A 25,612-nucleotide genomic window follows, 5' to 3' on the forward strand; every position below is an offset into this window, starting at 1 on the left:
AAAATGCCCTAACTCACTATGAATGTTGGGTCTCAAAGCTTTGATACCATGTGAAAAATAAAATCAAAAACCTAAAAAAATTGTTTCGCACAAGAAGGTGTCGAGTGACAATTTTTCCTAGCACCAATGGATGCCAAGGGATAGGCAATGGGTGCCAAGTTAGCTTGGCACAAGAGGAAGCCAAGTGAACTCATAAAACAAGGAAAACTTGGCACAAGTATATGCCAAGTGAGCTCAGTAATAAGCAATGTCAAGTGAGCTCAATAGCCACTACAAAGTGGTGCTCGGTAGAAGAGGATGTCGAGTGAGCTTGGTAATAACTGCAGATAGAACTCAGTGAGAGTAACAAAGAGAGGACTTGGTAAAGAGTAAACTAAGTGGGTTGTCAACCAAACTTACAACTTATATTTTTCCACCATTAAAACTAGAGAGTCGAAGAGTGAAGCTTTCAACAATGAACTTCTCAAATGAAATATATAAAGGAAGAACAATAGATTCTAGTATGCCTCCTTGCTTGCTTGCTTTCAATTCAAATATGGTAAAACTATTACAAAATCTGGGAGCATTTTGCTTCAACTAGAAAACCCTAAAATAACAATAAAATATTAAGATTGATAAAACTTAAAACTTTAACTTGTAGCTCTAATGGCTGCATACAACAATGCTTGGAGAAATCACTGCTTCATAGGACAAATCCAATAAAAAAAAAACTTACAGAATCACAAGAGGAAACATGTGCATCTATAGAGATGAGAACAAACTTTCTTCTATCTTTTGAATGACTAGATTTGCTGATCAATTTCCTTCTTTTCTCTATATTCTTGCACTCCTTTGTTCTGCAACTCTTCAATTGACTGAATGAATTTGATTCATTCCTTATGTCTCTCTTCAAAAAAAATTTTCCCCCTCTTTTCAAAATTTAAAACTCACCTACTGAACATTAATACTCCAGATGTGGTGAGGGTGGTTGGTGGGCATTTGGCTCTAAGGGAAAATAACTATCTACATTTAATATTTCAATGGGACAAGATTTGCAATGTTCTCAATGTATAAAACATTTCCCCCACCATTAGAAAAATAAAAAATAGAAATCATTTTCAGGCAATCGGTAAATGATATGCCATCGACATCAATTCGATAATTTCTCAAACATATATTTCATTGTGAAAGAAATTGAAGAACTCAAGAATTGTTCCATTAACCTACAACATGTGGTCAAAAGACAACATCTTTCTTTCAAAATGTATGTCCTCTTCCCCTATTTTTTCAAATCCATAATCACAATGTTCCATCCAACATGAATCCTCCATGTAATTCCCCATACTTTCAGCTTAATGTTGAAAACCATTATCTCAATCCCCTACCTATATCTCAACCCTCACACAATCCTAATCCTCCAAATTTGCCATCATTTGCACCCCATTTTTCTCAAATACAAAAATCAAATGATCCAATCACCCAAAGTTATACACTCAATGCCATGTCAAGAACTTTTTCCAAAGCATGCCATTATGGATTCCTCCTCTCCTTTAGATCCAAGAAATTCCCCATCCCATAAATCATTTATCCCTCAAAATAAATTTATACCTCATAATCCATTTCATGATCCCTTTCCTAATCAAGATCAAGACATTCTCTCTACGACACCCATTTATGATTCTATTCCATGTCAAGTGCTAGTATTCATAGATCCTCCCTTCATTAAGATATTTTTTCCTATTGGTGTAAATAAGTATTTACTTATTACACTTACTTAAGATTACTTAAGTTAATGTATTATTTAATTATTTTGCATTATTTTATTATTATTTTAGGTGAGACACTTAGGATTTTGTGAACTCTCATTGAGTTATGCAACACTAATTATGCACATGGTGCCAACAACATAAGAGTATGCATCATTCACTAAGTTTTCATGTTGACAACATAGTTATAGGCACTCCTAATTTAGCACATGTTGTCTACACCATTGTAGGCTTATCCTCACATCATCGCACTTAATCTCGTGCTCAATGGAGGATAACCCATATCTAGTGGACATGTGCCTAGTTGTATGACATATCATGATGCTGACTCCTATGCATTCTAGAAGCTCTCTTGAGGCCTTTATATATAGGCACTCCTAGTCTACTCTCAAGTTGGCTAAGCTGATATATTGAATGAATATCATCATTCTGATCATACTCTATCTATTTTGGTCTACTGTGTGCTTGTGTTGAGTTCTTAGTTCTTGAGTGAATTTTGGTCTAAGCCAAATTCTTACATGGTATCTAGAGGATTCGTAGAAATTGGGAGAGTCTAGAGCTAGATCTAACCTCACCATTGCATCCAGAGCATCAATTTGATGAAGATTGACTATAAATTTTCCTATGTTGGGTGAAAGTTGATCGTAAGGAAAAAAAAATTTTGCAAATCGAAACTCGGAGGCCCCGATTTGGAGTTTGGGTATGATCATTTTATTGATCTAATTGTTTGATTTTCAGATTTGAATTTAATTTATTCTCTATAGTTTTGGGTATTTTTTAATTTTTTATTTTCAAGGTTGTTGACCAGTCAAAGAATTTTTTTTGGCCAAACTAGGTAGTGACACCCCATCTCAGCTCTATAGTTGTGGTTGGTGGAATTTTTTAGAATAATTTATCACAAGTTTAATTTTATCTATGGCCCATTAATCAAATTTGGGATATAATTCGCAGTCATAATTCATAGAGCACGCACAATTTATGGAAATGCAATTTCTGGCTATACGACACAAGTGGCAACCATCTTCAAAAATCCAGCATTAACATAGTGCAGTCACCTATCTCCCATTGAATGTGGGATTAACCCCACAAACTCTGGCATTCTTTAAAAATTCTGCGGCAAATAGGTTACTACTATTTACATTCTGGCTACCCGCAATAAAATTTGGCAAACCCATCTACTACATCTTGTGACATGCGGCATGACTGTATTTCACACAAGCCATGTAACTGTCCTTCCTACGTAGTCAGCAAGATGTTGCATCAACACCAACATAGCCACCCATCTACACAGTATCCTAGACACATGGTAAAATCTTACCTAGTCAAGCCTATGCCCTATAATCGCACACAAATCCATTCAACATTAACAATACACGCCAGCTGCATAGAATAGTCAGCAAATTGTACGCCTACCTAGAGGGCATGTAGACTTTCCATACATTCTATATGGTACGACATTTCCATGTAGATAGCTGATGTCATCTCAAGGGCAAGTTTTTTGTTGATGTCATCAATTTTAGTGTATTAAATTTGACGTCCATCCAGACGCCATTCAAGGCCAAATAGAACTACTGTGATGGCTGTATGACCATCAAATTTAACTCGATCATTCGTTGATGCAACCCCTCTCCAAATTCATTTTGGTTTTTTTAGTCTGACTTTGGAAGGCCATCACTTGGACATCCGGACTCCAAATCAGGTGCAATTTTTTTAAAAATTGGGTAGAATTTTCTAAATTTTTTAGTGGTGTAGCTCATTTCTAGTTTTGGTGCATGGATTGTTCAAAAATTGCATTTTTTGGTGACTGTATCTGCATAATCTACATTTTGCAACTTCAAATGCTCTGTAAGGGCATATCTAGAGTCGAAAGCAAGTTCCATTTTTTGTGAAAGTGCATTTTTTTTGTCTAATTTTTAGATCTAGTATCAGATTGTAGGGTTTTGTGGCACATTGTAAAGTTTTAGATTTGTACTCCATATAGAAGTTGTACCAAGAAAAATCAGAAGTCCATGAAGGCAAAAATTTGCAAGTGGCCCATTGTAATTGCACTACTGAAAAAGTGCCCAAAGAATCTATTTTTTGGGGGGGGGGGGTTTCTTAGTTTAGTGAAAAGGGGGGGTATTCTTGGTGTTGTGTTCTCTCCTTTCTGCAATTTTCTTTCATTTTCTGTATTATGGGAAACTTTAAGTTTCCTAAATTAACTTCTCATAACTATGCTTCATGATCAATCAAAATGTGGTATTACTTAATGCATAATGGAGTTTTACAATATGTAGATGGTACTCTTTCTAAACCAACAGGTGATAAAGTTTCAGATAGTGATATTTTAGCTTGGGTAGCCATGGATAGGAAAGCCTTAGGTGATATATGTTTGGGGTTAGATAATAAGATCATGTATAAATCAAGAAATGTACTACATCCAAGGAAGCTCAAGATACCCTCCCGAAGGGGATGTATTGAAAATTGAAAATGAGCTTGTCTCATTAGATCCTAAGTCATATGACTCCATATAGGATTTCATTATCAAGGTAAATGAGCTAAGAACAAAGCTTACTAGTTGTGGGAGTTCTATCAAAGGTGACATAATGATCTATTTCATACATAACAAGCTACCATCAGAATATTCCACATTTGTATCTTCTTTTAACACCTCAAAGACTACTTTAGGGTCTGCCTACAAGAAAGTCACCTTTGATGAATATGCTAAACTATTGGATGATAAAGAAAAGAAGTTGAAATCAATGGGGATTCTCAAAACACCTCAATTCAAAGCATTGGTGGCCAATGAGGGTTCTCAACATTTAGCTAGACAATCTTCAAATAAAGGAAAGGGTAAGAAGAAATGGAAGAAGCACAAATTAGAGGATGCAAAAAAGACAACACCACAATCCAATCAACAAGGCAAGTCCTCAAATTCCAACAAGAAAGGGGACAATAATAAGGAGAAAAAGAAGTGCGCTTATTGCAAAAAATTGGGTCATGAAGAGCATGAGTGTTATCTCAGAAAGATTGATGAATTGACCAACATCATGAGGAAACATAATGTTCCATTGCCTAATGCTTACAAGGATAAAGGGTCATCTTCAGATTCAAAAGGCAAAGGGCAAGCACTCATGGCTAATTCAAACTCTTCAAAAGAATGGATATTTAACTCAGGTGCCTCATATCACATGGGTTCTTCAAAGGAGTATTTTTCTTCAATCAAGCAATCAAAGGTACCGCACATCTTCATGGGAAATGATAGCAAAATGGCACTTGAAGGAAAAGTAAATGTGGAGATGGAAAATGGAGAGTTTCAAAATGTTCTCTATGTTCCAAACCTAATTTTGAATCTCCTATCAACCTACCAAATCACTCACCTCGGAGATGGACATAGAGTTGAGTTCCTTCGAGACTCAGTTAAGGTGCACAGTCTTAGAGACAATTCCTTGGTTATAGTGGGGTAAGTGAATCATGACAAGAGGTTGTACTCATTCTCTCATTTTGTGCCCAAGACTAGTTCAAAAGCCTTGTTAACTCAATCAAATTCAAACATGCAATTATGGCATAATCGGTATGGTCATCTTGACTACCACTACCTTTAGCAACTTTTCACATACCACATGGTGAAAGGTCTACCTCAAATCAACTTTTTCAAAGGTGAATGTTCAATAGATTTAGTGGATATACATCGAGAGGGGAAGTTACAAAGAGGGAAGTCTTCAAGAGCAATAGGTGTTCTACAAAAGGTTCACATGGGATTAGCAGGTCCTTTTGCATTCAGCCAAGGTTGCTATATACTCACTTTTGTTGATGGCTTTTCAAGGTTCACTTGGGTCTACTTTCTACGTAACAAGAATGAAGTGATGGACAAATTTCTAGACTTCAAGACTCATGTAGAACAAAAATCTAGGAAAGCCATCAAAGTACTCTGCATTGACAATGGTAGCATGTATGTGAACATAAGACTTATTGACTTTTGCAGACATGAGGGCATTGATCTTTAGACTCCATCAGCATTTAGTTTGCATAGGATAGATGTTGTAGCTTTGAGGATCTACACTCTTAAGTCTAAGGCAAGTTGCATGATTCATCCCAAGTCTCTAGATCCATCATTAGAAGTCAAAGCAATCTCTAGTGTCACTCACATTCTTAATCTTTCTCCTCATCTAGCCTTAAATGGAAAAACTCCTTTTGAGGTATGGTGTAGTAGAAAACCTATTATGAAACACTTCAGGGTCTTTAGTTGTCCTACATGGGAAAAGCTATCTTCTAGGGGATGCAAGGCACATTCATCTTGGCCTTGTACTTTCATTGGTTATGAAGATGGTGTGAAGACATATAGACTTCTAGATCTTGAGACACATCAGATATTTGTGGAGAAGGATGTATACTTTGAGGAAAGTTCACCTAGCTTGTCCTCTACTCCTCTTCGCACATCATACAGTGTGGAAACTGACATTGATTTCAGTGATAGTGCTTCAATAGATTCAAACATGTGAAGTTCTGTTGATAGTTGTAGTGAGAGTTCACTTCATTAGTCTAGTCCACATGCATACATAGCCACAGTGATAGGTCCAGAACAACAGGGTACATTCAATCTTCTAGATACAGGTGTAGTGATAGATTTGGGGGATAGTATTCATGATTTGCCTCTTCTTCTTGATGCAGAATCACCTTCTTCAGTTGTCATGAGGGTTCCATATGACTCCCTTGTTCATTCTCTACATGATCGATCCTCATGGGTTGAAGTGATTATAGATACTTATGGTTAGTAGTTGCAGTAGGGTTCTTCATTAGTTGCAGAGACATATAGTTCTTTGGGATAGGTTCTTCAGCCAGTTGAGGAGGTTTTAGAGACAACACTTATCTATGGGATTCTTTCCATGCACAGTGGAAGCATCTCATTTGTACCCTTGGAATTGTTTCTTCCTAAGGGGAGGAACACCATTTTGCAGTCTTGGATCAGCTTCTTCATCAAAGTATTCACTATTTGGAATTCTTCCTTTTTGGGGGGGAGCCCATCCTATCTCTCTTCCTCTTCTCATCATTCTCTTATGCATATACTAGATGTATGTTGTAATGGAGGGGTCTTGATTGCTCCATCCATCCATGCATCCCTATTCATCTATCTTTTTGGCAGAGGTTTTTTCCAATGAGGTTTTCCCTCTTTCCCCACTTTATGGGAGATTGCATATCATTATGTACATGGGTACCTAACATTTCCTAGTAGTTGGGACCCATTTTGCATTGTATCCTAGATTTTGTAAGCTTAAGGGTATTCCCCTAAGGTGCACTTAAGGGGGGGTGTTGGTGTAAATCAATATTTACATATTAAACTTACTTAAGTTTACTTAGGTTAATGCATTAGTTAATTATTTTGCATTATTTTATTATTATTCTAGGTGAGACACTTAGGAGTTTGTGAACTCTCATTGAGTTATGCAACTCTAATTATGCACATAGTGTCTACAACATGGGAGTATGCATCATTCATTGAGTTGTCATGTTGACAACACAGTTATCCACACTCCTAATTTAGCACATGTTGTCTATACCACTGATTTGTGTGCTACACTATTGTAGGCTTATCCTCACATCATCACACTTAATCTCATGCTCAATGGAGGATAACCCATATCTTGTGGACATGTGCCTGATTGTATGACATATCATGATGCTGACTTCTATGCATTCTAGAAGCTCTCCTGAGGCCTTTATATTTAGGCACTCCTAGTGTACTCTCAAGTTGGCTAAGCTAATATATTGAATGAATATCGTCATTCTAATCATACTCTGTTTATTTTGGTCTACTATGTGCTTGTGTTGAGTTCTTTAGTTCTTGGGTGAATTCTGGCCTAAGACAAATTCTTACACTTCCACTCCATCCACTAATACTCATCCATGTCAATATCAAATCACTCCATCCCATGGTTCCATTCCCTCCAGTCCATTATATGATTCTATTCCATTATATGATTCTATTCTGATATATGATCCAATCATTTCTTCCATCCCAATACAAGATCATCTTATAAATCAAGATCAAAGTACCCCTTTATTTTCATTTCATGATCCTATTATCCCTCATAATCCCTCTTGTGATCCTAATCCTCCATGATATCTTGTTGCACCTATCTAATTAACTCATGAACCCCATATAGATGAACTTGTATCTTGTATTGAAAATGTTAGAGTAATTAAATATTTCCTAATTAACTCTCGTTGCCTAGGCTAAACTTTAGGCATCTAATAATTAATTTATTTTATTAGTTATTTTGATGCAACCTAGGTTAGACCATTTTAGGGTTTTGATCTCCTTGATAAGGGTGATCTCTCATTGTAAACATTAACTTGAGATAATTCTTTATAGCAATCTTTTTTTAACTCATCAAGAATGTCTCATCTATGGATTTGGCAATTCTTCCCTCCATAATTTTTGCCTCTCTCTTCAATGACAGGTGTTTGCATGTAGGTGATTCGTTGGAGCTATGGAGTTGATCTTTCATGAACCTCAACATAGTATCTAAGCTCCAAATTTTTATGCCCCTATTATGTTCGTGACAGATTTGGCATTGGATCAGACATTGGTTTTCAGATTTGAGCTTTTAGCATTTTTTATATTGGATCTAGGGGGTCACTATTTTTTGAGGAACTTTGAGTAGAAATAAACATCACCATGGAGCTCAGAGCACTTGAAAACCCCCATTTCCATATTAAATATGTCTAGTTTGGATGCTGTTGAAATCTGAGGCAAAAAAATTTTGCACCCAGGTCGTTTTGACCTAGGCATGCAAATTGAGGTAGCGATTTTATTTTATCAAAATATATATTTTGATTAAAAGCTCACTGGAGGAATTTGTTTTAGTTTTCCTACACCTACCTTGTTTGTGATTGGATCTGTAGTCTATGTGCAACCATCTAATCATAGTGTTTGCAACTTTGGTGGTTTTATCAATGGTTTTAACACCGCTGTTAGAGAGCTAAGTTATTGGGCCCCACCTGTAGCTCTTTTTCTATCAATTTGTTTCAACTCTCTACTAGTAGTGATCTTTGGGTGGTTTCTTCTTTGGGTGGCATTCCTTTTTGGAGGCAATGACAAATTTGGTGATTGGAGTGGATCTCCCTAGGAACCCCGACACATGGCTCAGGCACCATTGGTTTTGTCGTATGATCATTTTGACAATTCCACATCTTCTAACATTGAAAATTTTTAGATTTTAGAGAAAATTTTTCTTAGGTATCCACACCCCTCATACTCCCTATCAATGCTTAATTTGGTGCCTCATTGTGATTTTGGAGGATGTGGCTTGGAGATCGATGTTTTGATGCCTAATTTGGTGGAATACTTGGTGAGATTTTGGCATATTTTTTATGTGGGTAGAATTTTTTGACTCCACCTTCCTCCTTGGAATCTGTGGTTCAATGATCATGCCATTTTTGGGGGGCCATGATGTTATGCATTTTACTTTGGAGATGATGCATTTTTTGGGTGATTGGACCTCTTATTCGGCTTGCATATCTTCTTCTGCGATATGTATTGGAAGGCATTGGAAACCAATCCCATTTTTTTGTCAGCACTACTAATATTTAGCCTTTCTCCTTTCCACATGACTTGTGCTTACTCTAGTCCACATTGCATGATTACTTCCCGCTATTTTGGTGGTACTTTTCTATCTTTGTGCCCACATGGATGTCCTCCTCAGATTTTGGGGCATCGATTTGGGAGTGTGATTTTATTTGTTCAACATCTTCCTACCTTTTCTAGTGGCATGATTTCCTTTGGGCACTATTAACATTGAAAACCTCTCATGTTTGGTTGTGATTCCAGCTCCCACACATGCCTTGTCACAATTTTTTCTTTTGACGGTTTGCATTGATGCAGCAGGCTTCTTCATGTGCATTAACCGAACCTCCCAACTTTAGCTTGCACATGTGATTGGGGGAGCCCTTGGTGAGGGATGGATGGTAAAAGATTCTTCTACTATTGTGATTTTGGACACTACAGCTAGCGTCTGGTGTGACTATTGATTGGGTGGAGTTTATTTGTTTTCGGGACAATGCATTTGGAAGCTTGTTTTTTAGCCCTGTGGCTATGTCTACTCCTTGAGCCACAACCCTTTATTTTTCATTGGAACATAGGTATTGGATGGTATGATGTTGTGAAGCTCTTTTCCTTGGACTTATGGTGTAATTTTAATGCCACATCCCCTCTTTGGCCTAATTAATCATCACTGATGCATGGTGGAGTTTGATTCCTATGCAAAGGATTTCTAGCATTAACCGTGGTTTGTGAGTTGGGTGGCAGATTTCTTTCACTACATGGAGTGTTTATTCCTTGGGGATTTTTTTTTCTACACATGTTTTTTAAACACATGCCTTATTGTATTGGCCACCTAGTTTTAATCCGGCACCAACGCTTTGTTTTTTGGCTCCTATTTTTTGTAGTTGGACTTTTTCTCCAACAAGGGTCATTTTTATAGCATTTTTTGCCTCAACGGTCATTTGACCGTCAAATTTGGGCTCATCCTTTTCTGATGTTAGCACCATGTCAGCACTACATCACTACTTCCTATCGCCTCCACAGCATCTATTTAGACCTATTAGGCATACATACTCCATTTTTTGCAAACGAGATATCACCAAAAATCTAGTTCTAAGCCTGTCACAGTGGTATAGGTAGTTTTCAATTTTGATATTATTTTGATGGATTTTTCTACTGTCAAAGTTAGGGGTACAATATTGCACTCTAGGAGGCATATCTTGAGCATTTGATCTCCAATTTGGGACTTCTTTATATCATTGGAAATTTTTTTTTGGGCTCCTTCTAGTGATGCTAGTTGTTGTTCTAGATTCTACTCTAGGTACATTCAATTCAGTCTTCTATATTTTTGCATTCTGGTGGATATCCTAGTTGTTTTAAGTTTGAGAATCAATTTCTTTGCTTTAGATGATTCATCATGACTTGTACCTTGTATGACTTTTCTAAACTTTGTAGACATCATTTGTATGCATTCTGGCAAATGTACTGAGATAAAGTGACATATTACATCTATATTTTTCATTTCAGTTGTTTCCCTTGTTTTGCCTTTTGATTCGAGTAGTGTCATCTTAGCACACTCATACAGATTATTGTATTCTTGGGATTCATTATGTCTTGTGCCCCATTGTACATGCACTAATCATTATAAAGTACCATGGGAGGTTGATATTTGTCTTTTTTCTCCATCTTCCTTTGTCTAGTGAGTGTCCCTTCCATGACATTAGCCTCATGACATGTCTGAGATTGGTCACCTCAGTACACACATATGTACTCTTTTGTGCAACTTGATCGTGGTTCCTTGACTTGTAGTTATTTTAGCCCACTTTTTGAGTTGTCTGTCACCTTACTCGTGTTTGCATTAGGGGGGTTCTTCTGTTGTTTCTCATGCTTCCTTGGTTTGATTGATTAGCTCTTCAGGCTTTGGTGTCTGATGCCATCTGTATGTTCGAGTTTAGTTGTTTGCCTTTGTGTGCATCCTAATTTAGTATAGATTATAGTCTTCTCTACCTAGTCAGGTTCTATTTCAGTGGAGGTTCTTCAAATTAGTAGTTACTTTTGATAGATTTTTGCAGCTTCTACATGCTTTAGTGGTGTTCTACATGATCATCTTTGTTCCTATATTCTGGGACATTTCCTATTTTTGAGGCTTCTTTAGTCCTTCACTAGTTCTTTTCAGCATGTTTTCCATCTTTTTTTGGAGTAGAGTTTTTCCCATGTGGTTTTCTCTATTTCTCCTCTTTACAGAGATCTGGTTGTGCTTGGGTACCTCATCAAGCTTTATTTTTTGGGACCCACTTCTACTTTTAGCAGTAGTTTCTAGGTTTTTTAGCTACTCCTTAAGTTTATCTTAAGGGCAGGGGGGTGTTCGAGTAATTAGATATTTCCTAATTAACACTAGTTGCTTAAGCTAAAATTTAGGCATCTAATAATTGATTTTTTTAATTAATTATTTTGATGCAACCTAGGTTAGACCTTTTTAGGCTTTCAATCTCCTTGATAAGGATGATCTCTCATTGTAAAAATTAACTTGAGATAATTCTTTATAGCAATCTTTTTTTAACTCATCAAGAATGTCTCGTCTATGGATCTGGCAATTCTTGCCTCCATAATTATTTTCCTCTCTTCAGTGATAGGTGTTTCCATGTAGGTGATTCTTGCGAGCTATGGGGTTGATCTTTCATCAACATCAACATAAAATAATGAGTATCCTATTGAATAAATAATGTCTCAAGATCAAGGTATAATTTAAGAAACCCCCCTCAAAAGTGAGATATAAAAATATTGATGAATCTTACATTATTTTGAAAAATAAAAATAAGTTATATTATTAAATGGCGAATCTTTAACTATATAAATATTTTATAACTAAATTTAATGAAAATGTGGTGATTTTAAATATTTTTAAGAACTAAATTATTAGCCAAAATTTCCTAAAATTAGCCAATTAGTGAATATTAACTACTAAAAAATACACTACTCAAGATGTTGGTATATCTTCCACTCCTTCCAAATCATAAATTCCTCCATCCAAAACTAAATATTCCCATCATCCATATTCAAGTCAGTTTTGGGACCTTATATCCATACTCCACTTCCTTCATCACTTCTATACATTTTGGGTCATTATGTTGCAAATCCAAACCCTTCATGCCTTCCATCCATTTTGTGTCATTACATATATCCATCGACCATATCTAATTATTTCACTTCATCCCCTCAAGCTCCTAATAAAGATCAGCAAAGGCACAGATCCTTGAATTTCTTCCAATTTTTACAATCCATAATCTCTCCATTCTATTTATCCTCATACACCTGTACCATGGCCAATGAAAGTAACTTGAATGCCAAAAATAAAGTGAATCAAGCCAAATATCCACACAAATCCAAGGATCAATATGTCGCCTCTAAAAGCATGTTCAAGAAAAGTCCAAAGGGCACAAATGCTGAAAAAAAAACTACAAAAATTATGTGGATTCCAAAGCTAGTTAATTAAGCAATAAATCTGAAGGAAAATTAAGGCTTCCTCCTTCCAAAAGTCATCAAAACATCCATTTACCAACTCCATTTTGTGTCCTTATACCCAAAAATCCATCATCTTCTTCATCCATTTTGGGTCCCTAAATTCCTAACTTCAAACTTTTTCCTACATATCCCCCGGAATTTCTTCTTGTCCATTACCCTACAACGTATGTGCCAATAATGATCTTTACAGCTCCACCATCCACTCATCCACAAGTCTTCCAACCTAGCATCCATCAACCATGTCTTCCTCCCAACCACTCCAACCCCTTTACCCAAATTTTTTCATAAGTCCTTGACCTCCATTTTTGAACCCATTTCATTCTTCCTTTGATTATCATACCAGTATCTATGGGAAAATAGTAAAAATTCCTTCAAAATAACAAAGAAAGAGAAATAAATATGAAGGGATACAATCCATGTATCTAGATGCTTGACTCCTCCCTTTTTTTTCTTATCATGTATCCAATGTCTTCCAATTCTACTTATCCATCCATTTACTTTTCCTCTTCCACTTGCACTCTACATTGGGGGCAAGCTTTCTCCAAATAAATTTCTAAAGTATTTTTAATGTCAATTCGAATTTAAGATACTAAAAAAAGAGTGTACCATTTTCTCCCAAATTAAAATTATCTCATTGTACTAAGACGCAACATAACATAAAGATACAAGTAATATAGTGTCTTATATGGCCAAAAACATCATTGGTTGAGTTGTGATACCATTAGATTTACTCATAAGTTATTTCAACCATATACAATAGTCATTTCTTGGTTATAAATATAAAGGAGTGTGCCACAGATGTATGAAAGGTAATTTAAGTATTTATCCCTTTGTTAGGATTTCCCTCTCATCCTCTTTGGATCTCCTTATTTTTTTGACTAATTTATTTGACCATGTACATCTTTTTCTATTGTATCCTCTCTCTCACACACACACAGAGAGTTTGATCTCTATCCATATCTTCCTCTCACCCCTATATATCTTGAAAAATATCCTTCTCTAACCATCTATCACTTTCCACCACTCCATTTCGTATAGTTGTAAAACTCTGCATCTATACATTTATTCCACCATATTTCCCTATCTATTTGTATATATTTTGTTCTCTTTCCATATCTTTCTATTTTGATATATCTCCCCATTTAGATGGACATATATATTTATCTTTCTCACTTCATATCTATTTGTATATATGTACTTAACTATGTATAATGTCTCTCTGTGGATGTTTGTTTAAAGGCTATGACCCTAATAAAATTCTACCCTATTAAAGGCTTAAAAGGACTATTAAATCTTACCCTATTAAATGATTTCAATTTCATGCTAAAAGTGTGCCTTGTTAGAGGACTTTAACTCGCAATAAAGTACGCACTTTGTTAAAGGATTTGCAAACTCCTATTAAGACTACTCTATTAAGAGATTTTTCACTTATTCACCTATTAGAATTTTTCAGCATTGATATTTCACTTAGCACTACTCTACTAGATATCGAATCCTCTATTTCCTTATGTACATTTGATCCTTCTGATCTAATATGTCTTTTTTGTTCTCTAATCACTTTGCTTTGTTTCTAATTCTATAATTCATATTGCTACCATAACCTCGATAGTCACCATGAATGTTCATTCTTGGCTCTTAGCATTCTTCCTTCTCCTCCCACATATGCACACTAGGCTCTCAAACTTTTTAGGGTTTTCTCTCCTTAGAAAAACATTGGTAGATTAGGGTTAGGTAAGAATCAATGATTGTGATTCATCCATTTTGCTACTTAATTCATCCCTTTTTCTAATTGGTTTCATGCAATGAATAGGGATTCACAAATATACATCCATCCTTATCTTCTAAATCTATAAAAAAATACTTAAGTCAGCAAAAAAATAGTTTACATATGAAATTATGTCATTACAAACAACTATGAAAAAAACTTATTTTTTGGCACTTGAAAGCTCTGATGCTCGACATCCTCTATATCCTTAATGTTGTAACTTAGCTCTTGAATGACTCGGCATACATTATTTTACTTAGCACCTAAATCACTCGGCATGTATTGACTTGCTCGGCAATTGAGTGACGTGACACTAACTATCTTCTTCGCACAAAATAGTGTTGGGAACTAACTAAGTATATTGTTCATCATGTATTATTGAAAACTTATGCTCAACATGTATTACTTACTCGATATGCACTAAGTTGTGTTAAATAATGATCTAAGTGTTTTGTCACTACCTTGTCAATATAAAAATGGGATCAACATCTATATCTTATGAGGTTCACCCTATTGTGGTTTTTATTTATTAAATTGTACCATAACGACATCTCATCAACTATTTTCTTCATTTTGTGGGTGTTACTAGTCAAGGTTTATTTACTGCATCACGAATCTCCTTCATAGACATGGAAAACTCTTGAACATTATCACTCTTTTCTACAGTCTTTCTCAAGTCTCTAAGCTCCAGTATGCCCTTTGGGCATATCCCATAAACTATTTCAAAAGGACTCTTGCAAGTAGATCTATTTTGGGTATCATTGTATTCATATTTAGCTTGAGGAAGAATATGATCCCATGTTTGACAATATCCCTTTAGGAAAAGTCTAAGTAGGTTCCCAAGGCTTCTATTAACCACATCAGTCTACCCATCTATTTGTGGGTGATAAGCATACCATAAAGAAAGGTCAGTGCCTAGTCTTTTGCAAAGAGTCTTCAAGAAATGACTCATGAATTATGAATCTATGTCTAAAAAAGTTTTGATTGGAAAGCAAGGGATCCTCACTAGCTCCTTGGAGAAAATATTGGCTATGTGGCACACATCATGAGATTTTTTCATTGCACAAAGTGAGCCATTTTTCTAAACCTATCAACTATCACATATAAACTATCAAGTCTATGTTTTGTCTTAGCGAAACGAAGTACATAATCCATGCTTAGCCATTGCAAGGTCTATTTGGTATAAAAAGTGGTTGGTATAACCATTTATTTGATGAAGTTACTTTTTTCTTTGGACAAATGATGCATGAATCCACACAATTTTGATTGAAAAATAATGGATCCTCACTAGCTCCTTGAAGAAAATATTGGCTATGTGGAAGACATCATGAGATTTTTTCAAGGCACAAAGTGAGCCATTTCACTAAAACTATCAACTGTCACATATACACTCTCAAGTGTATGTTTGGTCTTAGCCAACCAAACTACATAGGCCATGCTTAGCCATTCCAAGGTGTATTTGGTATAAGAAGTGGATGGTATAACCTTGTATTTGATGAAGTTACCTTTTTCTTTTGATAAATGACATGTGAATCCACACACATCTTTATATCTCTTATCATTATTGGCCAATAGTAGAATCTATGAGAAAAATCTAGTATCTTATAGATTGCAAAATGACCACTCAATGACTCATTGTATTTTCCTTGTGTAAATTTCTCTCTCATAGAGCCTCTTTTTGGAACCATGAATGGTGATGATATTTCTATGGGGGTGTATTTTAGAAATATGATTAGTTCATTATCATGATGATATGAAACATTCATAACTATGTTTTTCATTAATGTTAACGTAGCAACTTTTTGTGCTATCTGATAGAAGAATAGTAGAAAGATTAAGTTGGTACAGGATGATCATTGAGTATTTTTAGTAGCAAGGTTAAAGGGAGATACTATTGTCTAGTATAGGTAGCTAACCATAGAAGCATAAGATATTAAATCTAGATAAACTTTACAAAGGCATGATCTGGTAAACTTTTTATATCTCTTAGCAGATTTGTTATTCTAAGAAGCCAGAGTTAAAAATGTGAAGAAGACATGTTGGTGATGATGTGGCAATATTACTCATCATAATGATACATTTATGGAAAGATATTTAAGTTGCAAGAGGGAACATTAATGCTATTGCTAACATATTCTTAATGTGGTCCTATAATAATTAATTGAGAAGGTGTAACAAGCAGCTGAGGGAATTATTTTATGGATTTGGTATAAAGGAAGGACATTTTCCTTTATAATGTATGATAGATGTATGGATGAATATGGATTATTATCAGCAGTACAAAGTGCAGAATGTGAAGATAAATAGTGTAGAGAGAAAGTGAAGGAAACTTCATTGTTGATGTTTTATTGTGTGATCTAAAGTTTGATATTTGGATCTGAGGTTTGTGACCTGGTCTACAAGGTCTAATAGTTATTGGTCTAGTTGACAAGATAGAGAAAATAATTTAAAGTATAATACATATAATTATTCAGCAAGGAATAGTTGAGAGATTACTTGGACAATGAGTTCAGTGGTCTTGCGCCAAAATTTGTTTGGACAGTGGATCCTTCTATCTTCTACAACTCCTAACAGGGATGGAATCTTCCAGCAAGGAAGGAAAAGATGAAGACACATCTATTTATATGGGTCAAGGATATTAGATTTTGATAAAATCATTAAAAATAATCATTGTTGAAAAATATTTTGAAACTTATAGCGAGGAAGAAAGAGATCTTTTCATGTGCAACATGAGAGATAGAGAAGCAATATTGTTTGCACTTCCTAAAATTGAATGCAACTAGGTAAATTCACTTGTTACTTCTCATTTGATTTGGAAAACTTTGGAAATTAGTTTTGGAGGTGATGAACATTCTAATAAATTGAAGTTACAAAGTTTGAATAGTGCATTTCAAGATGCTAAAATGATGGAAGATGAGTCTCTAAGAACATATGTATGAAAAATATCATAAATTACTATAGTATAGCTAGTAGTTCAAATGATATAGTTGTTGATATCTTGTACCAAAGATTTGGGTTACTGCAAGAAGTTGGGTCTCACTTTTGGCCAAAATGTGGAAGTTTATTTCCTTTTTTTGAAATATATTGTCAATTAATGCCAAAATTTGAGCCATTTAGAGATTAAATATTAAAAAACTTCACAAATACAAATTGTAGGGCCTGGGATCTTCTTTTTGAATATGTACTTTATTTTTATACCCATATGATAGATTTTTTTTGTTATGGATCTTTAGAAACCACTTTTTTTAAATAACTATTTTAGGATCATACCACGCCTCTGTATAGACACCATAATTTGACACAAATAATTGAATTTGTGTGAATCCTTTTAAAAGAAGATATTTGACACACCAAAGATTGCTAAAAATATTTTTCTTGAATTTTTTAATGAATATTTTTTTAAATTAATTTTTAATTAATGGTTAGATAATTTCTAAAACCTCTCATGTATGGACACTATAATTTAATCAAAATTTAATTTAATTTTTATTTTTTTAACTTTAAAATAATTGTGTGAGAATTGATGACATGTAGATTAATTTACAAAATATGAATAATTTAAAAAGTTATTAAAGTTTTATCGAATATCACTATTTAATGTTTAAGAGATACTTTTGATTAATAAATAATGGAAAAATAACAAATGAACTCAAAACACTATAGAATGTACATTTTTAAAATTAGAATAGTAACACCTGTAATAGGTGTTTGTTTTGTCAAAAAAATCAATGGGTATGACCATATAAAAATTATGACAATTCCTAAAATTGTTGATTAAATGCCTTAGTAAAAAATTGGTTCTTAAAGGCATAGAATTCATGGGATCAAGCCTATGCCATGCCTTTCTCCAAGAGAAAACCCCATGCAAATTCATGCCCATGTCACTAGAATCGGGCACTCTATTTTTAATTCAAAAATCAGGTGCTTGATTTGGTTCTAGCTATTAACCAAACTAGGTGCCCAATTTATAATTAGGTATCTGATATTTAAGCTATTAGATATTCATTTTTAATCTACCATTGGGCCTAAAAAGATTCCCCACAGACCAAATTTTAATGATTGCAATGATTGAATGACAATATAGAACTATAATAGTGAATTTATGTCATTTTTATTTTATTTTCTTATCTTCTACAATTTGAATGATGTTGATTCAAATTCAAAACTAGTGCAAACATGTGATCAAAACAATGAAAATAAAGGAAAATAAAATTTTTGACAAATGAGGAGATTGCAAAAAATAAAGAGAATGAAGCACAATGTCAACAAGAGAGAAGCCAAAGAATTAGAGAGTTGAGAAATGTTTCAAAGGAGAAAGACATTGAGGATACCACAATGGATGAAGAGGTTGAAGAAGAGAACCAAATACAAGGAGATTCAGGTGCACACTCAAATCAAACATTCAATATAGGTGTGTTTCTAAACCATCAATTTTTTCCAGGGATGAAATTGGTAATTTTTAAGAAGCACATTATGATTTAAATTATTTAAATTTTCTTCATGAGAATAGATTGCCAAACATTGCTGCACAACTATATCCAATAGAAATGCATGCTCCATAAGAAATACCAAGAAAAAATTAAAATGAGATTCAAATTCAAAATAATAGTAAAAATGAAATGCCAATTGAAAATAACAATTGTATGAATGTAGATGTAGAAACACCAATTACTGAACAAACATGTTAGAATGGTAATAAAGTTCCTGAACATAATTTTTATTTTCCTAATGATGTGCTGGATAATCTTGAGGGATTGGTTTCATGGAGACAAAGTAGGACACATGCTTATAGATTACATAGACATTTTTTTATAATACGTAATTTGGGTTTCAATGTAAGTTGATATTGCAACTAATTAAAATGTCTAAAATGTGAAAAATAATTAAAAGGTTAGGAATGCATGCAAAAACCAAGAATAAAAATGAGTCTTTAAACCAAGTTGTATCCACTCTTGCTAGTGCCTTTGATGTTATTGAAAAGACAAGTTGCTCCAAAGATAAGAATGCATCACGGCGAGTAATAACAACTTTAGGTAACAAATCAAAAACTGACAAAAGATTGATTAGTAACATAAGTGGATATCTTAATTGAATCATTAAACTTTAGAAAGAGTTTTAAAGGGAAATGTTAACTTTGAATGTGATCCAACAAATATTTTGTGCACTTGTAGTGGTAGACTCCTGAGATGTGATATGAAGCTTACTAGTGATGTCAAAAGTTTGGTTGAAATTTTTTGGCATGACAATATAGGAGTATCACCTAATTTAAGAGATGGTCTTAAATTGATAGTTGGCTCAAAAACATGTGATCCACATCGTAAACACCTTTTGGACATGACTCAAACTGAATTATTCAAAAAAAATTGTAGATGGTAAGGTGTTAACTATTACCATTAGTCAAAGATATTTTGAAAAGTGTAAACCATGTATGTAAGGATTAACAAGGAAAGAATCACATGACATTGTAAAAATCATGTTTAATTTCATTACCATTATGATTTATTTTGATCTATATGTGGTACCATGCATAGTAAAGAAATGTTGTAGAAATGTGGTATAAAAGTATCATTTCAAACTATAAAGGATTTCATATCAGGTTTGTTTTGTAAGCCAACTAACAATCAATACTTTCCTTTCAATGCAATCTTTCTTTGTTAGATGAATATTTGCATGAAAATCCTTTGAATACTTTTGGACAACAATTAGTTGATGTAAAAAGATTCAAAACTATTGAATATCCATTGAAGGATGGGAAGATTGGAATAAGGTGTCATCTAGTTAGAGATAAAGTTAGTCATCATGCATTTATGGATGAGTTTAAGAGTGTGATCATACAAAAATATGTTAAAAACTCTCAATATACTAGATGGATCAATGGACAATTTTGCATATGTAAGAATACATTTCCAAATGGTAATATACTTTGAGCTGTTGACTTTGCAAAGAACTACGCACTTGCACCACAAGTGATGTACAATCACAATATTACAAATCAATGCAAGTAGCAATTTATGTTCATATAGTTTATAGGCATGCACTTATAGCACAGAGGAGGATCAAAAAATATTGAGAGAGTACCATTTCTATATGAGTGATAATAAAATTCATTCATCTAATTTTGCCCAATATTGTTTCAATCTCTTTTATAATAATTTAAAAGAGAGACAAATTCTAATGACACAACATTAGATATGATCAGATAATTGTACAAGACAATTCAAGAATGCTAGAATGTATTAGTTGAGTACGACACATAGGCAAACTAATATCTAACATCTATGGAGTTTTTTTTGAGGTTGTACATGGTAAAGGAGAACATGATGGTGTTGGTGCATGCATGAAGAGAGCCCTTAGTAGAGAGAAATTAAAATTTGAGGATAAAGCCAAATTCAAAAATGCACATGAGATTATCAAATGATGTGACAAATATTTATACATAAGATCAAGTCAGAACTCTATGATTGAATATTTCTTCTACCTAGTTAAAGATATCCTTTCAAGATATGACTATGATACAATTAGTAGTTCATCTAAATGGCATTCATCTAGGAGTTCAAATTCTAAAAATTAGACTATATGGATTAGGGAGCTTTTTTATTTTTGTTAGTTTTGTCTTGCAGGTGAACAAGAAGAATGTGAGAATATAGAATGGATTGAAAATTGGAAACAAAATTCATTAGCACCTACTAATACATATTTTCAAGATGATATAGAAAATGAAGGCCAGAATTTTTACGTTTGCATCAAAAGACTATGGTTGTATTTTAGACCTCATACAACCTAGTATGCACAATTAGTTAAAATTTTGCTATGATCATGCTTCAATTTATACTATTTATTTATGTACATGTCATTAATATAATTCAAGTACATATATTTAGTATTTTATTTATATATGTACGCATGTGATAAAAGTATTAATGTACCTTATCTTATCTTGTAGGACAAGTTTATACTCTTATTGCACCTAATGATAATGATGAAAAGACTGAGTATTGGCTAACTAGATGTGTGAGACCTAAGAAAAAAATGTTATGTCATCAAGTAGATGATAATGGTTTTGAGTATCCAATTGGGTCTGTCATTGTAGTTGGCACCTGATTACATAAATTCCTAACAAGAAGAAATGGTTTACCAAGATTTGAAGACTACCAATCTGAAAAGAAGAATTGACACTATTCTCATTTGGTTGTGGCAATGAATATCAAATTAGAAAGATAAAAAGGGAGAACCGCTAATAAGGTATTATGGACAATTTCAATGGACAAGCACTAGACAATCATAAATGCATTGCAAGAGAGAGAGGATGCAGATGGTATAGTGAGATGACTACATTTAAATCAAACACATGTATGTTTTTTCTTTATTGTGCTATTTTTATATATATACTTATATAATTTAATTACATTTGTGTATACATTGTCAAAATAAAATTAGAGAACTTATATGTACCTCTTATTCAAGTCTCAATTACAATTTATGCAAATTTATATCAGCATCTTGTGCAATTACACATAGTGACTACATACAAATTACACATATTTACATAGTTTAGAAAGCTCATATTAATTTATGGTTTTATTAACATGTGTTTTTGTTTAACAATTTTATTTTGCAAGACCTCATTTGAAAAAAATGTGTTGAACCAATTTTATATTTTGAGTTGACTTCTATTTATGTCATTGACATTGTCTTACATATATTGTGAAACATGATGTAAACACTTAAAAATAGGAGGTTACTTCTATTTGAAAGTTAAAGGTGTGCACTTGATATTATAAATTAATTGTCAATTCAAGTAATGACCTCCTATTTTTCCATTACTTTTACATTCAAATATGTTTAAATTAATGTTTCTATATAAATAATTATAATTATTAAAGTTATTGTTTATGTACCATATACTTACAAATGTGTCATAACATGAATAAAATATGTCATAATAAAGAAAATGGTTCATACTTACGACATGGTAACATAATAATCTATACTACATACACTAGCATGATAAGAAGTCATAAAAAACTATTATATGGTCTAACATGTCATAACATGATCTATGAAGTCAAAAAATACATATAATACAGTTAATTTTGCTAATACAAAGTGTATCAAAATAAACAATATGTACATCATAAAACACAATCTAAAGGTGCCAAAAATACCTAATCTATCTGATCTACAATCCTATTTAGTCCATGCGTAGAGGACTCAAATGGATCTTCCTATGTAACATGAGTTTTCTCATCATGATGGACACCCCGCGAGGCAAATGGATCATCCTATATAACATGAGGTGTCTCATCATGTACATTCTAAATTGAGATGTGTCTCAAAATCTAGCTTGCAAATAAATTAAATATTCACTACATAATAATACCACATGAGATGGGTGTCCCTCTATAATGGGAGGAGGTGCACTTTGAAAGCTACCAAATGCAGCAGTGGTGAGGTCTTGTAATTTAAAATACATATATTTTTAAAATTTAATAAAGACCATTGAACTATGTATGTACATAAATCACAATAATGACTTCAAAGGATGACGTAGGTACCTCCATCTGGCTTAGTCCCATACTCTCAACAACAATCATGGTGACATAGTCCTAAAATTATGGATAAATAAATGTTGAGTCTAAATTATATATATATATATATATATATATATATATATATATATATATATATATATGAATTAAAAAGTACATGATTTACACTATATTTTTATAAACTATAAAAACATGTGTATATATATCATACTTGAGTAATAGCCAATGTTACAGATATGTCTAAATATATGCTACCATGATAATCATCGGCATGTCACAGATGGTTAAAAGATGGAGTAAAAAATAAACTATACTGAGGCCTATATGGATAAGTATGATCCATCTCTTATTCGTAAAACCAAAATACATAAAAGTATACATGTATCAAAGTTGAAGATTATAAGTTAATAAAAATGTGTACATAAAAATAGCACAAATTATTTGTCTTGAGTCAAAAGTTCATACCGTAGGTATTCGAGGTTGTGCCTCAGTGGTCAATGGATCAGGAGCTGTAGAAACATCAAATTGTATAGCAGACAACAATCCCTACAAAATCAAATAAAAAGAACATATGAGCACATGTTATTAAATTCGAGTTCAAATTTATATTATTTAACATGTAATTCAAAGTGCATATTGTATGAGGGATGCAAAGTTTATAAGTCTTAAAAAAAGACTATACTATCTCCTAGGAGAAACTGTATCATCCATCCTAAGGAAGCACCTGAGGAGTAGACGAGGGTCTACTATTTTTCCATTTTAGTTTTTTTTTTTATATCTATGAACTTTACTCCCCAAAGGGTTTTTTGGACTATATCATTTATTTCAACCAATAGTAATGATGTTTTTAAACACTGCTGGTTTATCATTTAGTTTCTTATGCATAGAAGTTTAAGGACTATGGTTAAAGAGAATTCGACTCTCAACATTTTGTGGTTTCTTTTTGTTGTTATCAACTACTTCAAAAACATTAAATATGTTTCATTGGGTGCACATAATCCATCTTTTGAAATAATTTTTTTTTGTTATCGAACCTAATAAAACATTTCTAAATGTTAAGTAAGTTGTATTTGACATATTTGATATTACTTTCTCTATACATTAAAATATTATTCCCTAGAAGTTCACACCTATGACCATTATTAAATTTCATGGTTTAAATTATAATAGGGATAATATGATGTAATACATTTGTTATTGTATATTTTCAAGTTACAACCTTTAACCTTTTCTTTAAATTTTGTCTATTGTTAGATAAATTTAACTATGTTTAAATTTAACTTTGTCGGTTCTATTACACTTTGAATTGGTTTTTAATGTGTGCTAGATTGGCTGATATAAACCATATTGTTTTGGTAAATAATCCCTTCTATATTAATTAAATATAAAAGTGAATAAAAATCATATGAAAAAGGTGAATAAAAATTATTTGATTCTACATAAATCTAGCTTAGAATATTTTGCTTTTTATTGAAGTTTACTTTTAATAATGTGAATTATTTATAAGACTATCACCTAAGAAAGCCTAACCCCTTCCATAATTTATTTCAGTATATTAATTTTATATTACTATAATAATTTTTTATGGCAATGTCTATGCTACCGGCATCAAAATGGTATTTTTAAATAAATTTAAATTTTAAATACAGTTTTAAATTGATTTTTGTTTTATTTTTTAAAAATAAAAAATTGCCATTTTGATGCCAACATAGACATTTGCAATTCATGCTATAGTTTACTATAATGGTATGACATGGGTTTAGAACCTCTCTATTTTTAATAAAAAAAACATAAACGTCCCCATTTATATGGAAAAGTCAAGCCACGAAGTCCATTGGGAAATCAGATGTGTTTTGGTCGGTGCCATTGCATGGGAAGCTGCTATAAAAACTGCCGCCTCGTGGTTTCAACTCATTATTTTCTATTTGCTTTAGCTTCCTTGAGGCTCCACTTTCGCTTTTTATTAGCACTTGAAACAAAATGAAACAGCTGAATCCGTATGCCAGGGAGTTGTATCCCTCTTACTGCTCCGCCCGTCGTCATCAACAACCGAAACCCAGCGGCGCCGCTCAAGAGGGACAGCGACAATGTATTTTTCCATTTTTTTCCTCAGAATAGTAGGGTTTAATGTTTGTTATCGTTCTTTTCTCTCTTTTTATTTACTAATAAATCATATCTCTGTAAATTGTAAACTAGATTGTAGAGTGAGTTATACAAACCCTAGTATTTTTCCTTTTTTTCCTCAGAGTTCTTTTAGGGTTCTTAGAGATAGTAGGGTTTAAATGGTATCTCTGTCAATCTGTAGAACAAGTTATACAAATCCTAGTTCGAAATGTGTACAACCATCAAATGAAACCAGCATTGATTTCATTCTTCCCCTTGATTGAGGGTTTATAGAAACCCTAGTTCTATTTAAGCCGAAAACCTACAAAAAATATATAATTCAGAACTACATTCGTGACGCACAAGTAACCCTGAGATCACAATGAAATATTCTAGATGCATTTCA

The 25,612-nt window shown here is 33.3% G+C and overlaps 1 pseudogene; it reads right to left on the reverse strand.

The window, feature by feature from the left end:
- The window catches only part of LOC149528690 (protein CHUP1, chloroplastic-like), a 43,170-nt pseudogene extending 17,966 nt beyond the window's left edge, over nt 1-25,204 (reverse strand).
- Nucleotides 25,205-25,612: the final 408 nt, after the last annotated feature.

Source organism: Cupressus sempervirens, chromosome 11 (assembly GCF_028749045.1).
Source record: "Cupressus sempervirens isolate cs-2001-9-10 chromosome 11, ASM2874904v1, whole genome shotgun sequence".
NCBI lineage: Eukaryota > Viridiplantae > Streptophyta > Pinopsida > Cupressales > Cupressaceae > Cupressus > Cupressus sempervirens.